Consider the following 24,673-nt stretch of genomic DNA (forward strand, 5'->3'; position numbering starts at 1 on the left):
AATATCAAACAGGAGAAACTGCAGGAAATAGTCTGCATAGGACACAAAGTGAATGTTGGCGTGGCAGACACACAACAGACCACGGAGCAAGAGCATGTGGATGTCCAATGGTGGAGAACTAAATGGATGCATGTAAGCCAAAATGTAGAACTGTAGGCAAGAAAACAATCGTGAGCAGGAGACACAGTATGCTATCTCAAGCTAGGTAATGTGACAAATGACATAAATACAGGGAGATCCTAACCACAGCTCATTGCGTCAATCAACCCTGACCTGGGTAGGAGGCTCAGCAAAGTCCTGATCACACTGGGCAGCAAACCAAAGTTGAACTGTGATAAATCAGAGTCTAGTCGTATGGCATCGAACAAGTAAATTTCTGACATGTAGGGAGCAGCTTAACCTTAAATTCTAGGGTCCCGTCATGCAGAAGGACATACCTAGGCTTGAAGATCCACTTATATTATTTGTTTCACTGTTGGAGTTGCATAATCATGGATCCACACCTAGCCAACACCTGAAAGACATTACTGTTGGGATAAAGAATCTTCAAGTATCAAAAATGTACCAGGCTCTCACCAGAAAAAAAGAATAAGGTCACAGATCAGTGTATTAAGCACAGATAAGAAAGCAAATCAATGTAGGCAACAACAAGGAGCACAACATTAAGAGTAATTGTGTGGATATTAATGTTGGAATCATGAGAAAGTGCTGAAACCACTTTCGCTATTGAGGCCACGTGGTTTACAGGTGACTAGTTATTCCTTAACTATACGCTTACTTCCTTAAGAAGGCCAACCTCTCCTTCCCATACATTGTCTGACATCTTTCATTCACCGCTTCTCTTGGCATCTCATCTAGCTCTTAGGATAATTCAAAGTAGGAAAGTGCCTGATTAAGGTTCTTGGTTCTTTACCTTCCTTAATTTTGCAAAGAGGTGAAACTACAAGGATACTTATGTGTATATACAACATATGACAAAATCACCTACTTGATTGTCGTAGTTGGATTCTTGCTCTAGGCAAGGCTGCTGATTTAGTGATGACAGCACTTCTGTTTGTAGGCGACTAGGCCAATCCTACAGCAAGTCACAACTGTTGGCCCAACCCTCCCTGCTCACAAGGAGTACCTCACCAAAAACCCAAATAGTGAAAGGTGATTTGTGGCAGCCCAGCTGGAGAAGAGGCAAACACACCAAGCAAGAGATGTTTTAGAACAATAGCTTACTTATTATGTGCAATCAGCTTAAAAACCTTGTGTATGAAACTGACAGAAATCACTATTGTGAACTCAACAGCCATAAAATAAAGTAAGATACAGATTAGAAACCCCCAGAGCCGTTTATGTCACACATCCCTACTACCTGTAATAATTGGTCTGAACTCCACCTAATGCCCACATCTGTATTATTATCAGCCTCCTAGGCATGGTGTTGGCTGAGTGGTTAGTATTGTCTTTCGCTGCCTTATGCCACGCCACGTGTCGTGCCCGCGTACCTTTAGAAAGCTCCTAGGCACGCACCTGGATAGCGGCTCTCCGCATGTACCCAAGGGACCAGTCTTCATGGCGCCCCCCTCACAAATTCTTGCGTCTCTTTCTACCTCTCTCCCCAGGATGCTCCATGGGGAGAGGAAGTTGCTGTGCAGTCTCTTGTATCTGCATCACTGTGTGAGCAATGCCGCAGTTATACACACATCCAAGAAACATGCTTCCCTCCACATTAGCCCTCTGCTGGGCTTGCGAGGCCAAGCAATGCAACACACTCCATGTCGCTCTCTCCAAATCAGAATGGAAGTTTCCTCTTCACTGCATTTTGTTATTTTTGCAAGCGTGACTAATGTCAACTTGATTATAAAATATTACAGTGACCTTGCACACTCCTCACCTATGATCACAACCCAAAGCATCAGTTGTCTAAGCCCTAAGCCTTTCACATACAACCTTTAAAGAGTTAAGGGATATTTACAAGAATAGTGGCGCAGGGCAGCGCAGAAAATGACTCTGCTGTGCTGCTCTGCGCCCCAGGGAAAGGGAAAAATGCGCAGAGTGGGGTGGACTGAAATGGAGTGTGGTGGACTGGATTGATTGGGTGGGATGGAGTAAATTGGTTTGGAGTGGGTGGATTGGAGTGAGGAGGATTAGATTGGATTGGATTGCGGTGCATTAACGTAGATTGTATTAGAATGGATTGGAGTGAAATGGACTGGAGTGGAGTGGATTGGACTGGGGTGGGGTGGATTGTATTATAATTGGGTGGAATGTATGTGAGTGGGAGGATTTGAGTAGGGTGGATTGGATTTGAGTGGGGTGGACTGGATTAGATTGAAGTGTGGAAGACTGGAGTGGATTGGAGTGGGGTGGATCAGATTGGGGGGGTAAATTGGAATGAAGTGGGTTGGATTTGAATGTAGTGGGTTGGATCAGGATGGGTGGATTGGGCTGGAGTGGGTGGATTGAAGTGGGTAGATTAGACTGGTGTGGTGTGGACTAGATTAGAGTGGTCTGGAATGTGGTGGATTGGATTGCAGTGGGGTGGATTTCATTAGAGTGGGATGGACTGTGGTGGAGTGGGGTGGACTGGGATGGAGTAGCGACGATTGGATTAGAGTAGGGTGGATTGGAGTGAGGTGGATTGGTGTGGGGTGGATTGTTTTGGATTGGAGTGGGGTGGATTGGATTGAGTGGGGTGGATTGGACTTGAGGTGGGTGGATTGGTGTGGGGTGAGGTGAGGTGAGTAAGAGTCGAGTGGATTGGTGTGGGCAGATTGGATCGGGGCAGATAGGAGTGGGTATGATTGGACTGGGTTAGATTGGATTGGGGTGGGTGGATTGGATTGAGTGGGTTGGATTGGAGTAGGGTGGGGTGGACAGGATTAGGGTGGCTGGTTGTGGGGAAGGGTGGACTGGAGAGGAGCGGATTGGATTGGAGTGGTGTGGGGTGGATTAAGGTTTACTGCACTATTATGTATTGAAGGGTAAATTAGGAAAATACACATAAGAAAGAAATAAGGTTGCTTTGCCATATTTAGAACAAGATAATCGTCCTTTTATGAGAACAGCTAGCGCCCAGGAGCAAAAAAACATGACTGCAAAGTGAAAAAAGAAGACCTGACAAAATAAAAGAAACAAGTTAACTATAGGAAATAAAACTTTGCAATTTTGTTTGTGCTGCTGGCCACGTTTTTGCCTATCACATGCCTTCTGTTTGCAGGGCCCTAGAAGTTAAAATGAAGTACCTCAATCCTGTCAGGAGCAGCTGACGGGCACTGCTAACGTATAATCAATCAGTGCTTGGTCCCTGCTCCACAGAGAGGAACAGAAATGATGCTAGGTCTGCATTGACCAATCACGAGGCTGTAAAGATGAGTGCCAGGCAAGCCAACAAATGGTAAACAAGGGGTGGGCTCCAAGCTTCGTTTAGTTAGCAACAGTGTCTCTCAAGCGAGACGCTGTCACAGGCTCTACCCTAAAAACGGAGAGGGAGGGAGAAATAAGCATCTAGAGGAGCTTATTATTGAGTGGCAGAATTCAACGAAAAAAAGTTACTGTTACACGTTCTTTCAGAGTGTGCGGAGGAGATACACAGAGACTGCAAAAGTCTGAATGGGTGGAGAGGCAAAAGGATAAGATGGGTGCAAAATTAAAGAGAACATTAAAGCAGGAGGTACTCGGAAAGAGTGACATCACCCACAAACACATTTGTTTAGTTAAGTGGTTTCCAATATTTGTTTCCAAAGTGATATTTAAAAAAAAGAAGACTAGTCCCTCAATACAGGGACATTTACACAAATAAAATAGCTTCTCTTTGTGGCCAGTTGCTGTCTCTGTCAAGAGCTGTGCTAGCTGTCAGCTTGTGCAGTGGCATAACACAAAATGATGGACCCCACCTTCAGAATGTGATAATGAACCCTAGCGTCCGCTAGATCGCAGAGATATTCATTGGCATTGGTGCTCAATGGTGGCCCACTGAACGGTTGCCCTCCCCAATGCCCCCATGATGCACAGGCTAAGGGGGCCTCTACTACAACCCTAGACTTAAGCCAATAATGCTGGCGGGGGCATTAAACTGTCAGTATAGCCCTGAACAGTTTGGTTTTGGGCTACAAATTGTAAATTCAATCGAACTAGAAGACTCACATGTCCACCACTCAAATGAACTCATATTTCCCTATACTAATCCACCACTAATCCTTTTAGGTTCTGGAGTAGCGTGCTACTTGCTGAAAAGCACTTTGATGCCTCGTCAGAGGTAGTTGGTGCTATATGAAAACAATTACAGTTCTGTGACAGGTGCTTGAAAATACAGCTTCTTTGCACAGCACTCCAATGGGAATGAGTCTAGAGAAGCCGCACTTGCTGCAGTCTGAGGGCTGAGACACCAAGTGATCCAGCCGTCACCTGATCCTAATCTTTCTTATCCTGCTGCAGTTTGTACAGCCAGTTTTCAGACCGTAAAGATATCCGGCGAAGAGGGTGGGGGCAGCCTGCCAATCACCTACCTGGAACTGCACCATTACACATAATACCGGAAAGTGGAGCCTAATCTGCTGGGATCAGACTGGTTTAACACCCTTTCCCAACCCTAATAAGCACGTCTGTACACCAAGGGACAAAGAGGCAGAGCTGCCTGGACCCTACTCTGTTAGGAGAACAAACAACGACCCGGGACTTGATGAACTTTCAGCACTGTGCAAAATTTACTGGCACAAAAAGAATGTATCTGTGCCAAAGTGAAATCATAGTAGCAACAGTGAACACAAAGGGTTGCACGAAATGGGGCAGAATGTTGTTTGGTTAGTTCCTGGCAACACACAGGAAAGGTCAGAGAGTAGAACAGAGCTTGTACACTACCGGGGGGCACTCTCTTCACATGCCAGTGTCAACTATGTCTCCTTTGGAGAACCTGCTGCTACATTCCTCAGCAAGATCTGACATCTCTTGTTCAATCACTGATCCTCCCTAGAATCAACTATTGTGACTCTCTTCTGACAGGCGTCCCATAAACCCACCTCATCCCTTTGAAATCAGTTCAACATTTGGTGGCGCGTTTTGTCTAAAAGGCGAAAAGAAACAACCATATATTACCAATGCTTATCACTCTCTGCTGGCTCCCCCATAGAAGCCATGGCGATATAAAAGCCTGCCTGTATCACCTACAAGGCCTGACATACAAATATTCCTTGATACTTAACAAACAAACTGAAACTCTCAGGAGGCAACAGAACACTGTGAAATGCAGAAGCTTTGTTGCTACAGCCTCTGACCTTTAAAACGGAACTCAGGGGCGTGTCCAAGATGGTGGAGCGCTAGGACGTTCCCGTTAGCGCTCCGCCGCCTCGACCTAGAAAAGTGCCTCGCGTCTGTGGGGGGAAAGCCTGGAGGCTCCCCCCGCATTGTGAGGCTCCCCCGGGTGTCCTGTGCCGCTCGGCTGCGGCTGGGTCCGGGCTGTGCCGCTCCCTTGGGGAGAGCTGGGCTCCGCCCCGGAGTCGGGGCGGGGCCGCGGAGCGGCGCGGGAGGCGACCTGGGCCGCAGGACGGGCCTTTCCCCAGCGGCCCTGCCGAGCCTGGCGCCGAGGGATTGTGGACCTGGGGGCTCATCCAGGGCCCCACACCAGCTGGTTCATGCCGCGGGACCCGGCGCCTGGAGAATTGAGCGCTCTGAGGTAGGAGGGCGCTCCCTCTTGTTCTGTCGGACTGGGAGCGGCAGATGGGCCCTCCCCACCCTGGCGCATTGGATTGGGGCCTTTTGAAGTGAGGGGCCCCAGCAGAAGGTAGGGGCCCAGAAGCTCGGCCTCCGGGCTATTTTCTTTCAACATTTGAACTTTGGATGAGCGTGGCCCTGCAAGCTTGTGGATGGCGCCAGAAGCGGATTGCTGCAAGTGTTGGCTGTTGGGGGTCAGACCTGAGCGCGGTCTCGGACAGGGCGGCATATACTGACCGGCCCTAGACAGAAACCCTGGAGGCCCGGCGGGCTTGAACTGGCGAGGCGTGACCAGACTGGCGCGCCATGGCGACATCAAAATACAAGCGCGAGCGCTCAGTGAGGGACATGCTGGCAGGGGCGCGCCTGACATCTGGGACTGTGGCGGAGGATCTACATGAGGCGAGGGCCCTGGAGAGACGCGTGGAGACAGATCCAGAGGAGAGTTCTCCCGTTACGAAGGGCTTTCTGACCTCCCTGTTTGAGTCGCTCCGGGGAGATATCTAAGAGCTGCGTAGGGACATCTCACAGGAGGTGAAGGAGTTACGAGGAGAGGTTACCTCCTTGGGTGAACGTGTATCGCAGCTAGAGGACAGTGAGATCCCTTGCGGTGAAGAGGTGGCGGGTCTGCAACAGGAGGTAGTCCGCCTCCGAGAGCAGCAGGACCATCTCCAGATGGCGGTTGAAGACTTGGAAAACCGCTCGAGGCGACAAAATATTCGTATTAGAGGGGTCCCGTTGGTGCTGAAAAAGAGGACATTGGGGGTTACGTGATGGACCTGTTCCGCTCCTTGCTTGGCACAGACGAGAAACAGGAGGTAGTCCTGGACCGAGTACACCGAGTTGGGTGCGCCGGGGGCCCTGGAGTCCGCCCTCCAGACATTTTAGCCTGTCTCCACAATTTTGTCCTTAAAGAAAAGATTCTACAGCGGGCCCGAAACCTCCAGGGAGTACTCTTTCGAGGGCATGAAATCCAGCTATTCCATGACTTATCTGTGCAGACTTTGCAGAGGCAAAGAGAGTTCAGACCGATCACGGATCACTTGAGGGCACGCAATGTGTCCTATTCCTGGGGCCATCCGTTCCGCTTGGTCTTCCGCTGGGAGGAGCAGCTCCGGCAGGTGAGATCCGTCTTGGAGGCTAGCCGCGTCCTGGGTCTGGAGGATATAGGCCGGGAGGCAGGCGAGGGGTCTGCCCTGCCGGCGGGGGGTCCTCCACGCTGGCGGAGAAAAGAGAAGAAATGGAAGCTGCAGCGCCTCGGAGCTGAGGTCGGAGAGAGAAGCCGCTTTGAACAATGTGGCCGCTGGAACCTCGGCCTAGTGTAGACACCCGGGGGCGCCTGGGATTGCTATTGGCCGCATTGCTAACAATATGCTGATCGTCGAAGAGGGTCGAGGCGGCGGGGGCAATGGACCTGGTTAACTAACTTGGTTGGATATACAGCCCCGTGGAAACTTTACCTCGTGAGGATGGACGTTCGAGGACTTCTGTGTTCTATGCACCTGTTGTGCTTATTAGTTGTCTGTTGTTGGGTTTCCCTGCAATGCTGGCTATATGTGGCGATACCCTCAGGCCTGAGTAATCTAGGTGGTCTAAATATCAATGTAGGGAACAGTCCTCTGCTGGGCCCCTGCCTCTCCTGCTTGCTCCCCTCAGTACAGTATAGGCTATGACCATTAAATGTTTAAGTTTAAATGTTAGGGGGCTCAATAACCCTACTAAGAGGCTAGCCATCCTATCAGCTTTAGAGATATCGGGGAGTCATATATGTCTCCTGCAGGAGGCGCACCTTGTCATTAAAGATACCTACCGTATACGCTCTAAGTGGTTCCCCAGGCAGTTCTGGTCCTCACTACCATCAAAGCATGCAGGGGTGGCGATACTTCTATTACGTTCATTCCCTGGGGAAGTGATATCAAAATTGCACGAGCTTCCAGGGAGGCTTTTGGCCATGAGGCTTAGACTGGGGGGTTTCTCCTTTACGATCGCTTCCCTTTACGCAGCAATTCCCAACAAGAAACCTTCCTGAGACAGTCTTTGACTCCGCTGCTCCAATCCCCTGATGGTGCTGTATTACTGGGGGCGACTTTAATTTGGTGATGGACGGGGACCTGGATCGCTCAGGTCATCGGTATGGGCAGACGGGGTATTTGTCAGATGCAGGGCGGCAGTGGTTGAGTGAGTGTGGCCTGGTGGATGTGTGGAGGAGGGCGCACCCCACGTTGAGAGACTACTACTTTTGCTCATCAGCAACCAAAACATACGCTAGGTTGGACCTTTTCCTGGCATCCCAGGAGCTTTTCCCTAGGGTTAGAGACTCAGCGATCGAGCTGCGGGCCCTGTCAGATCATGCCCCAGTTACAGTTGAGATTCACATGGACATGGAGAGGGTCAGTGCATCGGGATGGCGATTTAGGGATTCGATGCTTCAGAACGTTGCAACAGTAGAGGAGATCCGAAGGGCAATAACAGATTACCTTAGCTTTAACAATGATGGGAAGATAAGCATTGCAACAATGTGGGAGGCACTGAAAGCTGTCTTGAGGGGTGAGGTGATGTCGCTTTCTTCTAGGGACAATAAGGCAAGGAGTTGACTTAGGGGGGACCTAGAGCAGCGAGTGAGGGTTTTAGAGCGCTCACATGAACACACCGGCGCTCCTAGAATATGGCGAGAGCTCGAGAAGGTGCGAAAGCAGCTGAGGAGGTTGGACTGGGACAGGGCAGAGTACGCAGTAGTCCGCCTCAAACAAAAGTACTATGTAGGAAGCAATAAGTGCAGGAAGTTACTGGCACATAGGTTGAGAGCGCAGCGTGCAGCATCAATGATAAAAATGGTGCGCTCCCCCTCTGGAACAGAAGCGCACACGAGTGACCAAGTAGCGCAGGCTTTTGCTGAATTCTATCGAAATCTATACAGGGCGGAGGAGCCCGGTACCTTAACTCCAGAATCCTTCTTAGAGGACATAGCAATGACCCCCCTGTCTTTGAGAGAGGCAGCCGTGTTAGATCAACCTATACGGGCAGAGGAGGTCATATCAGCAATTGCCCGGCTGCAGACCGGGAAGTCACCTGGCCCGATGGTTTCTCTGCGCTTTTTTATAAATCCTTCTGTGTGGAACTTGTTCCCGTTCTGGTGCGACTCTTTAACTCTTTTCGTCAAACGGGCGCTCTTACGCCTAGTATGATAGATGCTACTATTGTGGTTATCCCGAAACCGGGGAAGGATCCTGAGGAATGCGCCTCGTACAGGCCGATCTCCCTCCTGAATATTGACGCCAAACTGTTCACTGGTATTTTGGCACATCGCCTCAACTATTATATGCCGGGGCTTGTGGATCCCGACCAAGCGGGATTTATACTGCATAGACAGTGTAGCGATAATACCAAGCGACTGCTTCACCTCTTGGATAAAACCGAACGATCTCGTAGGGCACTGCTCTTCCTATCTATTGACGCTGAAAAGGTGTTCGATAGGGTTTACTGGCCATACCTGTTCAAGGTGCTTGAACGCTTCGGGCTGGGATATGGCTTCATGACATGGATTCGCTGCATTTATCAAGCGCCTCGGGCGGTGGTTCGAGTTAATGGGACACTTTCTTTGCCTTTCGCCGTCCAAAGAGGGACCAGGCAGGGGTGTCCATTTTCGCACCTCCTGTTCGCGCTCTACATGGAGCCTATGGCGCAGAAGCTCCGGGACAACCCTCAGATCAAGGGTGTGAAATTTGGGGGGGATGAACATCTCATATCGCTATATGCGGACGACGTCATCCTTACTCTGGCGGAGCCTATGACCTCACTACCGGCGCTAATGGGTGTTTTGGACGAGTCTCGGGGTTTCGAATGAACATGCTTAAATCGCAGGCTATGGGCAAGTTTATCAGTGTGGAGCATGAGCGGGACCTGAGGGCCCGATTCCACTTCACATGGTCCTCCTCGGGGCTCCCATACTTGGGGATTGAGCTGGGCTCCACAGTCGCACGCAAAGCGGCGTTGAACTATGCGAAACTAACCCGGGAGGTGCAGCGCGACTTAGAGATATGGGGGAAACTTCAACTGTCCTGGCTGGGTAGGGTTGCGGCAGTGAAGATGACCATCCTACCACGTATACTTTATCTGTTTCAGGCGCTCCCGCTGGAGCCTCCACCGCGGACGATAGCGACCCTTCAAAAGGCGGTTCTAAGATTTATATGGGAAGGGAAAGTGGCGCGGTTATCGCAGCAGGTTCTGTATCACCCCAAGAGGGAGGGGGGGCTGGCGGTCCCCTGTCTCCTTCGATACTTCCAAGCAGCACAGCTGCGTTTCCTCTTGGAATGGAGCCGACCGTCTTCTGCGAAGCATTGGTGCTTCATGGACCAGGCAGTAGCTGGCTCTCACATATGGAAGGAACCCTGGCTTAAGCGCCGTCATAGGGCACAGGGTTTGTATATATCCCCGATCACGGAGGTCTCGATGAGAGTGTGGGATCGGGTGGCCGGCAGGGTGGGCTTGACGACCTTCCCTTCCCCAATGACTCCCCTGGGCGCGAACCCCGATTTTGTCCTGGGCCTACAGTCTGGAGCATTGCGTAGATGGTATGAGGGGGGCTGTAAAAGGGTGGGGTATTTATTCGATGAGCAGGGGGTTATTCCCTTTGACCAGCTGAGGGAGCTATATGGCCTAACCGAGGCTGACAGGATGATGTACTATCAAATAAGACACTGGGCTCTGCTTCCAGCCAATAGGATATTAATAGATAGGCCGCTAACACCATTTGAAAAATGGATTTTAATTAAAAAAAGGCGATAAGCGTGTGGTTTCTGAGCTTTATGTCCTCTTACGTGGGGAGGCCTGTTCAACCAAGACGAAGGGTCAACTGAGATGGGAAAAGGAACTAGAGAGGTAGCTATCGGAAGATGAATGGGAGAGTGTTTTTTATTGGGCGCACCACACAGCTTATAAGTCAGCAGGTACAGAGACAGCCTATAAAGTAGCCTTTTCCTGGTATTACACCCCAAATAGGATCCATGCTTGGGATCATGATGAATCCCGTCTTTGCTGGAGGGGCTGTGGGGGAGGGTGCTCCCTTGTCCATTTACTATGGCATTGTCCCAAACTACACCGGTACTGAAAGGACATAATAGACACTGTGGACAGTGCTTTTGACACTCAGATCCCTAGATTCCCTGCCTATATCCTGTTGGGCCTTCCCAACCCTCTCACCTTTCCCCTGAGATCATTGAAGGGACAGCAGATGGCTTTAGCCTTGAATGCTGCAATACAGCTGTTGTTATCTGTGTGGGGGACAGAGCGGATCCCGACTACAGTCTCGTGGCTGCCCCATCTCTGGTTTATCCTCGCTATGGAAAAGCTTACCCTGACTTCCCAGCAGCGGAGCGGAGACTTTAAAGAACTTTGGCAACCATTCTTACGTATCCTATCTGGGGAGTTTGCAGAGCTGACTTGCCCAACTTATCTGAGAGTTCTGAATTTGACCTGAGTGCAGGGGATTGCACCTGCAAGGAGATGTATATATAGGACTAGATTTATATGGTATAACAGCCTGAGATTGCTTGAATACTGTATTGCAAGCCAGAAGTGGGGAAACATAGTTGTATTAAACCTTTATCCTTCTTTCTTTTCTATTGTTTCGCATGAAGTAAGCTAATACTGAGCCTTTCAGCAATATGGTGATGTAGTGCATATGCGATGTTTTATAATTGAAAAATAATAAACAGATTTGATCCATAAAACGGAACTCAAGGTACAATCTTTCTTGGGCAACACAACTAGAATATGGAACTCCCTACAACCCAAAACAAAGCACCACCACCTCATTGCCAATCTTTAAAATGGGGCTGAAAACACTTTGCCTACAAATACTTCTCCCCTTGGCCAACCTCGCCTATGATAATGTATCCTACCGACTCTGACATTACTGCACTGCCTCCGTCGCACCTGGCCTTATCTTCTTGCCACTACATATACCACCTATTTCCTTTGACTGACCCCAGGAAGCTTCCTATGGAGGCGGATCGCTGGGTGAGTACCAGGGTCCACAAGAAGGTGTATGTGGGGGACTCAGTCATGGGTGGGCAGGGTCCCCAACAGAAGGAGGGGCAGATCAAAGGAGACCCGGACAGGTCCTATAGGGGGGGAGAAAAAGGGTCCCATGTCCCTTATGGCAGGATGGAGGGAGGTGGCCCAGGGCACCCCATTTTCAATCCTGGTGCTTTGAGTGTTCCCAGTTAGGACACAAGCAAGGGGACTCTGTCTGTCCTAAGAAAACCCCCACTGGTGGCCTCTCTACAGGGGTGGCCAATGTGGCCTTAGGGTGAGGTAACCCCCAGGAGCAGGTCATAGACCATGCCATGATATCCCTTAGGTGGGAGGTGGATTCAGGGGGTGAGTTAGTGATCCCTGACGGTGGAAGCGTCACTTCCAACAGGTGAACCTGAATAGAGTCCCAGTCATTGCTCTGAGGGACAGTGAGGCTAGCCATACCATGATGGTGGAAAGGCTTGTGTCCCCAGAGCAGTACACCAGCCAGGTGTGTAGGGTGACACCAGCCCATGGGCAAGACTTTTTCCGCCCTATGGTCCTGGTATCCCTAGAGTGGGGTGGGGAGGTGATCCAGAGGAGGGTCATAGTTAGTTCCCAGATCCCCATAGATTGCCTTGTGGGGAATGAGCTGCCCCAGGTGTTAGTGGAACAAGGAGGAGCGGCCCCCAGAGGCACCCTCACAGTTGAATTGTCTGGGGGAACCACTCCAAGGCAGAAGATACAGGGCCCCAGCAAGAGAGACAGGAATGAGGGAGAGCCCACCCCAGTCCTCTGCTCATCTTGAGGGTGCAGACCCTCGGTTGAGTAACCAGTCCCAGAATACCACCCCTGGACTGGTGGGAGGTGAAGTGGAAAAAGGGTGCAATTCACTTGGCGTTACTTCCCCCCACTTTCCCAAACCACAGAGGCTAGAAACCCTAGCATGGCCTGGGGCCTGGCTCTTGACACTGACAGCTGTCAGTGGCCTCTGTTGGTTGTTATCCTTGTGGGCAGAGTTTTCCCTGGGAGGGAACTAAAGTCAGATCCCAGGGGTGGAGGGGCCACATCACACTGTTGGCCATGGTGCTACTGTCTGCTTACTGGGATGCATTTGCAAACAAGGTAAGTTTAGGAGCTTCACAGATGGAGTCCTCAGATGAGGAGAGGGGTTCCCCCAGGGTAAGTTCAGTAGGCACTAAGAGTGTTGACCGAGGGATCCACCTGGGTTCAGAGAGGCGTAGAACTGGCAAGAGCCCCTGTAGCAGTGGGTCATTGTTCAGTTTCTATCGCACGAATCAGGAAAGTCCAGTAAGGTAATAATTAACCTACTGTAGGAAGATGGCCTGGTGTGTGGTGGGTACCTAAGGTACTTACACCTTATACCAGGTCCAGGTATCCCCTATTAGTGTAGTGTAGGCAGTGTCTAGAAGCCTGGCTCTCTAAAGGTAGCTGTGGATAAGCAACCAAGTCCTATCTAGGAGACATGCAAAGCTCATGCAATACCACTGTAGTCACACAGCACTTACACACATGAAAGAAAACACTCAGTGTTATGAAAATAAATGGTCTTTAGTAGCATAGTATCAAAACACTAGATAGGCAACCCTCCAATAGGAGGTAAGTAAACACACTAAATATGTACACTACTTATCAGTAATAGGCATACAAAGTGCTAGAAAACAGTGCAAATGCACATAGACAATAGTGACCCTAGGAGGAGCCAAAACCATATACTCTAAAAAATGGAATGCGAATGCAGAACCCCCACCTAGGTACATGGAATGTGTAGAGGAGAGCTGGCGATCAGAAAGAAAGGAGTAAGTTAATGGAATTTCCCCAAAACACCCAGAAGGAAGGAAAAGAATAAAATGCACCACCCAGACAAGACTGCAAGAAACCAGCTGTGGATTCCTGAAGTGGAAGACCTGTGGAAGAAGGGGACCAAGTCCACAAGTCACAGTAGAGTCCAGGGGAAGCAGGACCTACTACCCACCCATCTGTGGTTGCAGGAGTTGGTCGACTGTAGGACGAATATGGTCAGGAATGCAGCCCTGGAGCAAGTGACGAGTTCCTGGAGGATGCAGTCGACGTCACATGCCGGATGGATGATTGCAGTTGGTCAGTGGCTTAGAAGAGCCATCAAAAAGCCTTGGCAAAGGCAGAAGTTGCGGTGAAACAAAAGTGGAGCTGCCTGGGAGCTGCCTGGGACCAGTAAGGTCCATGAGGACTCAACCCATGGCAGGAGTCCAAGGAATACCCTCAGCAAGGCAGAGAGTCCACAGAAGAAGAGGCAGCCCCCACATGAGCCCCACTGGACGAGGAAACAGGAGTTGCAGAGGAGCCCACGCAGCACAACTGGAGAAGGGCCCCACGCTGCAGGAGAAGTATGCAGAGGTCTGTGCATCGCAGGAAGGAGTACTGGGGGCTAAGGCGACACAGAGCCTGAAGATCCCTTGGAGGAGATGCCAACAAGCCTTGGTAGCTGCAAAAGTTATGGTGCATGGGGGGTATTGTCCTGAGCGGGAAGGCAAAGGCTCACCTCCACCAAAGTTGGACAGTTGGCAGAGAGGACCAAGAGGACTACTCAGGACCACCACCTGTGATGCAGGATCCATGCAGCTCAGGGTGAGAGGAGCTCCATGCAGCCGATCGTCGTTGCAGTTGGTGCCTGCGGATGCAGGGGAGTGACTCCTTCACTCCAAGAGAGATTCCTTCTTCCTTCCAGACTGAGTACTTGCTGCCCTCAGAGGATGCGCAGCCGGGGAAATGTTGCAGAAGCTTGAAGAAGCCGTGGAAACAATGTTGCAAGCAGAGTCTTCGTCATGGATGCAGATTGCCGGTTCCTGGAGGGTCCAGTCGCGGTTCCAGTGGCTAGAAGTCGAAGTAGAGGTTGCAGAGCAGTTCTGCCGGAATCTTGCAAGCTGAATATGAGGACCCACCCAAGAGAGAGACCCTAAATAGCCCTGAAAGGGGGACTGGTCACCTAGTTAGGTGACCACCTATCAGGAGGGGGCTCTAACGTCACCTGCCTGACCTGGCCACTGAGATGTTCCCAGAAGACCCTGCCAACTTTGGATTGATAGAACCCAAGGACCCTCTGGAGGAGCTCTGGGCACCACTCCAGAGGTGGTGATTGACAAGGGAGTGGTCACTCTCCTTTCCATTGTCTAGTTTCCCACCAGAGCAGGGACTGGAAGTCCCTGAACGAGTGTAGACTGGTTTATGCACAGAGGGCACCGATTGTGCTCTTCAAAGCATACCAGTGGCTTGGGGAGGCTACCCCTCCCAAGCCACTCACACCTATATCCAAAGGAAGAGGGGGTTATCCCCCTCTACCAATTGAAGGTGGTCATTAAAACCCTGGCGGACGGTGTTAAAGGTGCGGTAATACCGCAAACAGGCCGGCGGACAAAAAAAGGGAATCATGACCCTGGCGGAAACCGCCAACAAAGACAGCCACTTTAACACACCGCCCGCCACGGCGGTACAGACAAGCAGTGCGGCGGTTACCGCCAACAGACAGGCGGGAGACAATGTACCGCCGACACTATTACAACCCGCCAATCCGCCACCTTTTCCAGGACGGATGCACCGCAGATAAAAACACGGTGGAAACAGCTTTTGCAATGGGAACCGCTGACCTCAACACATCCCACGAGGAAGGAGGACACCATGGAGCCCGAATTACAAATCCTACCTGCCCTTCTGCTCCTTTACGACCAACAGCTACGTAGGCGCAGAAGATACCGGTGAGTACTGCACCTATGACACGGGGGAGGCAAAAGTTAGGGGGACACCCACCAAACACCCCCACCCTCGCATATCCCAACATACACACCAATGCAGTCACAAAAATCACAGTAACAACCCACAATCCCCCCGGAAGAATGCAAAGACAATGCAAAAATCGGGCAAACATTGTAATGTGCCAATATACATGTCATACAAAAATATACAGATATACATATCTCAAAATCACTCTTATTTACACATACAATCTGAGAAGTAGTGCAGATATGTACACAACAATGTCCGTGCACCAACAGTCCAAAAAAGCATGGGTGAGGCCCACAATAGATACCTGACCAAAATCGGAGAGAACAACTGCCGGGGAATCAGATAGAAACACTACAGGCACCTCAGGGGGAAGGGAAGGGGGTGCACCTCAGCCAGATGAATGCGAAGCCAGATCCACGACAGGGCTCCATGCCCATTGATGTATCCTGGGGAGTGCAAAGCCACAGTCTCACAAGTCACTACAGTGGGTGGTTTGCCCACTGTGCCATCCTGGGGAGTGCAAAGCCACAGTCTCTCAAGTCACTACAGTGGGTGGTTTGCCCACTGTGCTATCCTGGGGAGTGCTAAGCCACAGTCTCACAAGTCACTACAGTGGGTGGTTTGCCCACTGTGCCATCCTGGGGAATGCAAAGCCACAGACTCTCAAGTCACTACAGTGGGTGGTTTGCCCACTGTGCCATCCTGGGGAGTGCAAAGGCACAGTCTTTCAAGTAGATGCAGGTCTCCACTGGTTCTGGAGGGGGACTGGTGCCCAGACTGGATGAGTCTCCATGTGAAAGTACCTGTCCTGTCACTGTCCCAGCTGCACATGGGATAAGGATGCCTGATGTGGCGGTCCATTCATTCCTAGACGGTGCATGCCCTGTTCAGCGGTGCTTTGCCATGGCGGTCTTTGCCCTGTTCAGCGGTGCTTTGCCATGGCGGTCTTTGCCCTGTTCAGCGGTGCTTTGCCATGGCGGTTCTGATACGGACATTGGTGTGTGGCATGACGATCTCTACACTGGGCATTGGTGTGTGGCATGACGATCTCTACAATGGGCATTGGTGTGTGGCATGACGTTCCATCATTGCCCAGCGGGGCTGTGGCATCCTGGCCCCTCATGGGCTGTGACTCTGGCGGTGGTCTCTGGACCAGTGACGATACTTGGGCCCTCCTGGGCTGTGACTCTGGCGGTGGTCTCTGGACCAGTGACGATACTTGGGCCCTCCTGGGCTGTGACTCTGGCGGTGGTCTCTGGGCCAGTGACGATACTTGGGCCCTCCTGGCCTGTGACTCTGGCGGTGGTCTCTGGACCAGTGACGATACTTGGGCCCTCCTGGGCTGTGACTCTGGCGGTGGTCTCTGGACCAGTGACGATACTTGTGCCCTCCTGGGCTGTGACTCTGGCGGTTGTCTCTGGACCAGTGCCGATACTTGTGCCCTCCTGGGCTGTGACTCTGGCGGTGGTCTCTGGACCAGTGACGACGGTGCTGGCGGTTGTGTCTGGACCGCTGGATATGAATGCGCACTTCTCCGCCGTGACACTCACAACAGGCTGGGCAGACTTCCTCTGGACCTTCCACACCTTTGTTGGAGTTACAGCTGACTCACCAATCGCCTTCGATCCCATGTCACTTGTTGTCCCACCAGGAGTCTTAAGACGGTCCCGTTGTCCACTCTCCATTTTCAGAGCCTTTACAGGGGGTGGGCTGCCACTGCCTTGGTTCCGGGTCCTACTACCTGCCCTGGTGGACGGTGCACTCCAAAAACCTGGAACACGCACCACTGGTACTGGGGGCTTTTTGGCTGAGGTGCTACGACGGGACTGATGATTTGGAGGGGGGGGGGCAAAAAGGTCAATTTGACAGAGGGACAGTTTCTGACGAACACTGGGATGGGTAGCTGGAGGGTGTCTGGGAGTGGAGGAAGAGGAGGTGGTTGTAGGAGGTGTCACTTTAGGTGTTTTGGGTTCAGGTGCAGGTACTGGAGGCTGTCGTGAGGTGGATGGATGTTGGGTGAGTGATTGCCGGCGTTTGGGTACTTTGGGAAGGGGCGTCACAGACACATTGGGAGAGGACACAGTGGACGTGTAAATAGCAGTGGAGGTGGTGAGTGCAGGTGAGCGGCTTGTGGTGCTGGGTTTCCTGGTGCAAGTCCTAGTGCCTGTAGATGTGGTGCATGCAGGTGTGTGTGTAGACGAGACTGGGAGGGAGGAGGGAGAAGAGGAGGAGGGGGTCACAGTGGAGACAGTGGATGTTGCTGTGTCTGTATGTGGGTGAGGCTTGCGTGAGTGCCTGTGGTGTGTGTGGTGCCTATGTTTGCTTGAGCTACTTGTGTGTGTTGACTTGTGTGCATGCTGGTCTGTAGGTGTGCTTGGGATGGGCTGGGGCACAGGAGATTGGGTCTGGGTGGAGGAAGTTGGAGGGGGGAGGCTGGACACAGGGACAATGGCTGCCATCAGTGCTGAGGCCAGAGATTGCAGGGTTCGCTGAAGGACAGCCTGACCAGAATGAATGCCCTCCAGGAATGCATTACTGTGTTGCAACTCCCTTTCTACACCCTGGATGGCATTCACAATGGTAGACTGCCCAACAGTGAGTGACCTGAGGAGGTCAATGGCCTCCTCACTGAGGGCAGCAGGGGTGACTGGGGCAGGGCCTGTGGTGCCTGGGGCGAAGGTGATGCCCACCCTCCTGGGTGAGCGGGCACGGGGCGAACGCTGAGGGGCTGCTGGGAGGGCAGTGCTGGTAGGGGGGGTGGCGGCTGTACCTGTAGAAGTGGGGCGCACAGGTGGTGCTGCCACCACAGAGGAGCTCCCATCGGCGGACGAGTCCGTGTCGCTGGTTGGTGATCCGGTGGCAGACGTGAAGCTCCCCTCGCCCTCCGTCCCACTGGTGCATTCAGAGTCTGTGGTGTGTCCCTCCATGGCCATGTGGGATGCAGCTCCCTCGTGCTCCGGTGCCACTGTACCTCCGCCTGATGATGCTGATGTACAAAAGGACAGGGCGAGCAGGAAAAGGGGGGGAGACAGAACAAAGAGAGTTTTAGTGCATGGCATACCGCTACCGTTGGCGGACAAGACAGACGCAGCAGCCCCCTGCATTACGCCGTTCTCCTGCCCTCTGCACATGCAATTTCTGGGACATGGCCTACATGGCAATGGTGGGAATCTGCGCACATTGATGCCACAGGGGCAACTATACCTCAACTTGGCACTCTGCTGAGGTGGGGTTGAGTGCCACATGGCCTACATAACGGAGGGGCCTTGCCTACCTAACTCACCCTGGCCTAGGGACACCCACAGCCCACCTCCCCCACCCAGACACCTCCACTGCACGCAAACTCCGCTGAATGAGGTTGTACTCACCCCCTTGTGTCTGCTGTGATGTCCTCAAGCGCCCATCCATCTCCGGATAGGCCACCGCCAGGATCCGGAACATCAGGGGGGTCATGGTGCGACGGGCACCCCTCCCACGTTGGGAGGCCATCCCCAGCTGAGCCTCCGCCGTCTTCTTGATGCAGTGGCGGATGTCCTCCCATCTCTTACGGCAGTGGGTGCCCCGTCTCTGGTGGGCCCCCAGGGTCCGGACCTCCTTGGCAATGGCACGCCAAAAGTCCCTCTTCTGGTGGGTGCTGACCTACATGACATGCACAAGGAAAGAGGAACAGTCATTACCAACTGCACCGTTAATGTGAGTGGCCCCCTCCCTACTCTGGCCATGTGGCCCATTCATTCCCATGCATGACTGTTCTATGTAATCTGCCCCCTTCCCTTTTCCACCCAGCCCTCTCCACCCAGGCCTAGCCCATACAACGTGCTCCCTTGGTACTAACCTGTTGGTCTGGAGGACCGTAGAGTAGCGTGTACTGGGGGAGGACCCCATCCACAAGTTTCTCCAACTCCTGTGCAGTGAAGGCAGGGGCCCTTTCCCCAGACGCAGCAGCCATCGTCGCTTCCAGACCGAGGTCACAGCAGCACTAGCAGTGTAGGTCCTCTGCTGTCGAAGGTCAGGTATCTAGTGACTGAACAGATAGAAAATGGCGATCACGTCCGCGGCGGTGACGTCCGCGACGGTGCGCATCATCACCGCCGGCGCACCTGTTCATTGGCTCCTGGGACCCATAGGGTCCAATATTAACCAATGCAGCATTGCGCCGCGGTCTACGACCGCCTACCGCGACCGTGTACAACGCCAGCGCAGTTACCCCACAATCCCATTGTCCCAGTTTAGAGGTCAGGCAGCCGCCATTTCAGGGGCCCACCTGGCTTCATTTACTACTGCGTCATGCATAGCTAGGCCTATACTCAACACACATACAGGAAGGCTTTTTTGTCATGTGTAGTCTTGTGTGTAACTGTGGGTACATACCTGGAGGAATAGTGACTGGTTCTTCGCTGTTGTCCTTCTTAGGCACCGTCAGCTGGGATATATGAGAAGATGGCGGAAACCTCCGGTGTACCGACCGCTGGTGGACCTGTTGACAATGGAAGAAAGACATATCATCGTCACCTACCGGTTTGACTGTGCCACAATCCAGGAACTCTGTACCCATTTGGAGCCAGACCTGATGTCACCAATCCGCCATCCGACTGGAATCCCCCTGACGTGCAGGTGCTGTCAGTGCTCCATTTCCTTGCAAGTGGGTCATTTCAGACAACAGTGGCCATGGCATCAGGGATGTCCCAGGCTATGTTTTCCAACGTGCTGTCCAGAGTGTTGTCTGCCCTGCTGAAACACGTAAGGAGATACATCATTTTCCCTGAGGTGGAGGATTTGCCTACAGTGAAAGGTAACTTCTATGCCCTTGGACATATCCCCAACGTCATAGGTGGCATTAATGGGACCCATGTAGCTCTGGTCCCCCCCCCGCAGGAGTGAACAGGTGTACAGAAACCGGAAGAGTTATCATTCCATGAATGTCCAGATGGTCTGTTTGGCAGACCAGTACATCTCGCAGGTAAATGCAATGTTCCCTGGCTCTGTGCATGACGCATACATCCTGCGGAATAGCAGCATCCCTGATATGATGGGCCAACTCCAGAGGCACCGTGTATGGATATTGGGGGACTCTGGTTACCCCAACCTTTCGTGGCTATTGACCCCAGTGAGGAATCCCAGGACCAGGGCAGAGGAACGGTACAATGATGCCCATGGGCGGACTAGGAGGGTAATCGAACGCACCTTCGGCCTTCTTAAGGCCAGGTTCAGGTGCTTCCATATGACAGGTGGATCCCTATTCTACTCACCGAAGAAGGTGTGCGACTACATCATCGCCTGCTCCATGCTCCATAATTTGGCATTGCGACGCCAGGTGCCTTTTCTGCAGGAGGATGATCCAGATGGCGGTGTTGTGGCAGCTGTGGAGCCTGTGGAGCCAGTGGATAGTGATGAGGATGAAGCTGAGGATGAAGAAAACGACAACAGGGAGTCAGTCATACAGCAATATTTCCAGTGACACACAGGTGAGAAAATTTTCTGGTTTAAAATTACATTAACTTTCACACGTCTACCTCTATCCTGTACCTACTTTTCACTCACTATTTGTTAATTGAGTTGTACCCTTCCATTTCAGTTTCACAAGTGTGGTAACCTACGTGTCAACTGCTTGCATCCTTCAAGGGCTTGTGATGTGTGACATTGGTATGGTATCCTTACAATGGGTAACCCATTATGACACTGTAATTGATAATAAAAAGTTCCTAATCATAGACTGACTCAAGATTTTTTTGGCTTTCAAGGGTGTTTATTTAAGTGCTAAAGAAATCAAGGAAGGTTGTAAAATGGTGATGGGTGATGGTGGAGGAATGTCCATGGCAGAGTCCAGTCTATTCGTCTCACAGGTGCACTGCCCATCTGGGCATTGGAAGTGGAGCTGGGGCAGTTCCAATCTGGATAGGGTGACAAAGTGGGACAGTGGTGGGACAATCAGGGTGGTCTTATTTCCTGGCGGGGGTCTTGCCATCTTGCTCTGTCCTGTTCCTGGATCTCAGGGACCGCTTGCGTGGTGGTTGTCCGTCTGCAGGGGATGGGGTGCTGGTGTGTTGGTCCTGTGGCGGGGCGTCCTGTCCACTAGCGCCAGTGGAGGTGGTGGGCAGTTCGTCATCCTGGCTAGTGTCAGGGGCCCCTTGGAGTGCCACGGTGTCCCTCAATGTCTTTTGAATGTCCGTCAGCACCCCTACGATGGTGCCCAGGGCGGAGCTGATGGTCCTGAGCTCCTCCCTAACCCCAAATACAGTTCGTCCTGCAGACGCAGGGTCTCCTGCAACTTGTCCAGGACCGTGGCCATCGTCTCCTGGGAGTGGTGGTATGCTCCCATGATGGAGGATAGGGCCTCGTGGAGAGTTGGTTCCCCTGGCCTGTCCTCCCTCTGTCGCACAGCAGCCCTCCCAGTTCCCCGGTGTTCCTGTGCCTCCGTCCCCTGGACCGTGTGCCCACTACCACTGCCCCCAGGTCCCTGTTGTTGTTGGGGTGGTGGGTTAGCCTGGGTGCCCTGTAGTGGTGGACACACCGCTGATTGACCTGTCCTGGGTAGGGAGGTTTGGGCCCGCTGGGTGGGTGCTGTGCTGGTGTTACCAGAGGGTGGCAGCTCGGTGTTGTGCTGTGGCTGGGCAAGGGGAACCGACTGTCCTGAGGCCCACGATGGCCCGGGCTGGTTATCAGGATCCAGTGGGGCAGAGCTGCTGCCGTCACTGTGGGCCTCTTCTGGGGGTGGAGTGGTGTTGTCTGGACCCTCTGGTGTGCTGACATTCCTTCGGGTTCCTGCAGGGGTATAAGCACATGATTATTGCATCTGTGTCTGTAATGGTGTGCAATGGTTGGGTGTGCGTGATCCCCAGTTCAGGCATTCCTGTGTGGGGGCTTGTGTGATGATGGTTGGGGGGGTGTTCTGGGTATGTGCAGTGGGCATGCTTTGGTGAGGGGTGCCCATGCTTAGTTGTGTCATGCAGGGCTTGGTGTTGGGATGGGTGCTTGGTGTCATGTGTAGATTGGTGGGGATTTGGGGTGATAGGGGAGGGTGTGAGGGTGGGGGTGTGTGATGGCATGCAGGTAGGGTGGGGGATGTGATAGTTAAGATTTGACTTACCAGTGTCCCATCCTCCACCGACTCCTCGGAGGCCCTCAGGATGCAAGATGGTCAGGACTTGCTCCTCCCATGTTGTTAGTTGTGGGGGAGGAGGTGGGGGTCTGCCGCCAGTCCGCTGCACCGCGATGTTGTGCCTGGACACCGTTGAACGCACCTTCCTCCGTAGGTCGTTCCACCTCTTCCTGATGTCCTCCCTATGCCTTGGGTGCTGTCCCACGGCGTTGACCCTGTCCACTATTCTGCGCCATAGCTCCATCTTCCTGGCTATTGATGTGTGCTGTACCTGTGAGCCAAATAGCTGTGGCTCTACCCGTACAATTTCCTCCACCATGACCCTGAGCTCCTCCTCGGAGAAGCGGGGGTGTCTTTGGCGTGACATGGGGTGTTATGTGTGATGTGTGGGGTGGTGTATGTGTTGATGAGTGTGGTGAGTGTAGTGGTATGTGGTGTTTTGTGCGTGGATGTTGTGTGGGTGATGGTGTTGTGTGCCTCTGTGTGATGGGGTTGTCAATAGCTGTGCTGTCTCTCTGGCCTTCTCTCAGAATTTCTGGTTGTAGGGGTTTGTGTGTGATGTGGGTGTGTATTTTATATTGTGTTGGGTGTGTGGGAGTGGTGTGTGTATGTGTATCAGGTGTGTGTATTTCGAATTGTCCAATGTGGCGGTGTTTTGGAGATGTGTGTGTATTTTGAGCGCGGCGGTGTGTACCGCCAATGGAATACCGCGGTTGAAAGACCGCCGCGTGGATTCGTGGGTCGTAATAGCATGGGCGTGTTTCTGTTGGCGTGGAGGTGGAGGATTTGTTTCCGCCAGTTTATCGCTGACCTTTGGTGTGGCGGTGTTGTGTGGGTGTCTGAATTTCGGAGGCTTCCATGATGTGTGTCATAATAGCTGTGGCGGTCTACCGCGGCCGCAGCGGTGTATTGGCGGTCTTCTACACGGCGGTAAGCGCCTTATACCGCCAATGTTGTAATGACCCCCGAAATCCTTTAATCTGTGTTACTGGGCTTGAGCTGTTCAAGCAGCAGGAGGGCACAAACCTGTTTGAGGGGTGTCAGCAGCTTGGGCTGTCCGGAAAACCGAAGAAGGCTGGTAGAAGCAATGCTGGGGATCCTCTAAGGAGCCCCCAGAGTGCATGGAATCATACTTCCAAGACTGGCAATAATATTAAGGTATGATTCCAACATGTTTGGTACCAAACATGCCTAGGTTCAGAGTTACCATTATGTAGCAGGACATAGGTACTGACCTATGTCCAGTACACACATAAAATGGCATCCTTGTACTCACAAAGTCCAGGAAAATGGTACTGGCATTCATGGGGGCACCTCTGCTGGTGCAGGGGTGCCCTCCCATACAGGGACTTGCACCCTGCCCTCTGGGTTAGGAGCGCCTGGCATAGGGGTGAGTTACAGTGACCCAGTGCAATGACCTGTAGTGAAAAGGGTGCACGCACCCTTTCACGCAGGCTGCAATGGCAGGCCTGCAGATGCACCTTGCATGGGCTCCCCATGGGTGGCATAATACATGCTGCAGCCCATGGGGATCCCCGGGCATCCCAATGCCCTGAGTACCATATACTAGGGACATACATGAGGTCACTAGTATGCCAAATGTGGGGTGTAAGTAACCAAGTTACTAAGTTAGAAGGGAGAGAGCATAAACACTGGGGTTCTGGTTAGCAGGATCCCAGTGAACACAGTCAAACACACTGACAATAGGCAGAAAATGGGGTAACCATGCCAAAAAAAGGGTACTTTCCTACACCTACCCTGGCTTTAGGCTGGGAGGGGGTTGTGTTGGAAATGGTCCTTTTTGCAGTGTTAGCCCCGACCTTTTCACCTTCTTCTGCCTATTTTTTTCTGATCTGTTTTTGCTGGCTTACTGTTCTGCGTACTTTACCACTGCGGAACAGTGCTAAAGTGCAATTGCTCCGTATGTAAATTGTATTGGTGATTGGTTTATCCATGATTGGAATATTTAATGTATTGATAAGTCCCTAGTAAAGTGCACTATGTGTGCCCAGGGCATGTAAATCAAATACTACTAGTGGGCCTGCAGCACTGATTGTGACACCCACATGAGTAGCCCTGTAA

Source organism: Pleurodeles waltl, chromosome 12 (assembly GCF_031143425.1).
Source record: "Pleurodeles waltl isolate 20211129_DDA chromosome 12, aPleWal1.hap1.20221129, whole genome shotgun sequence".
NCBI lineage: Eukaryota > Metazoa > Chordata > Amphibia > Caudata > Salamandridae > Pleurodeles > Pleurodeles waltl.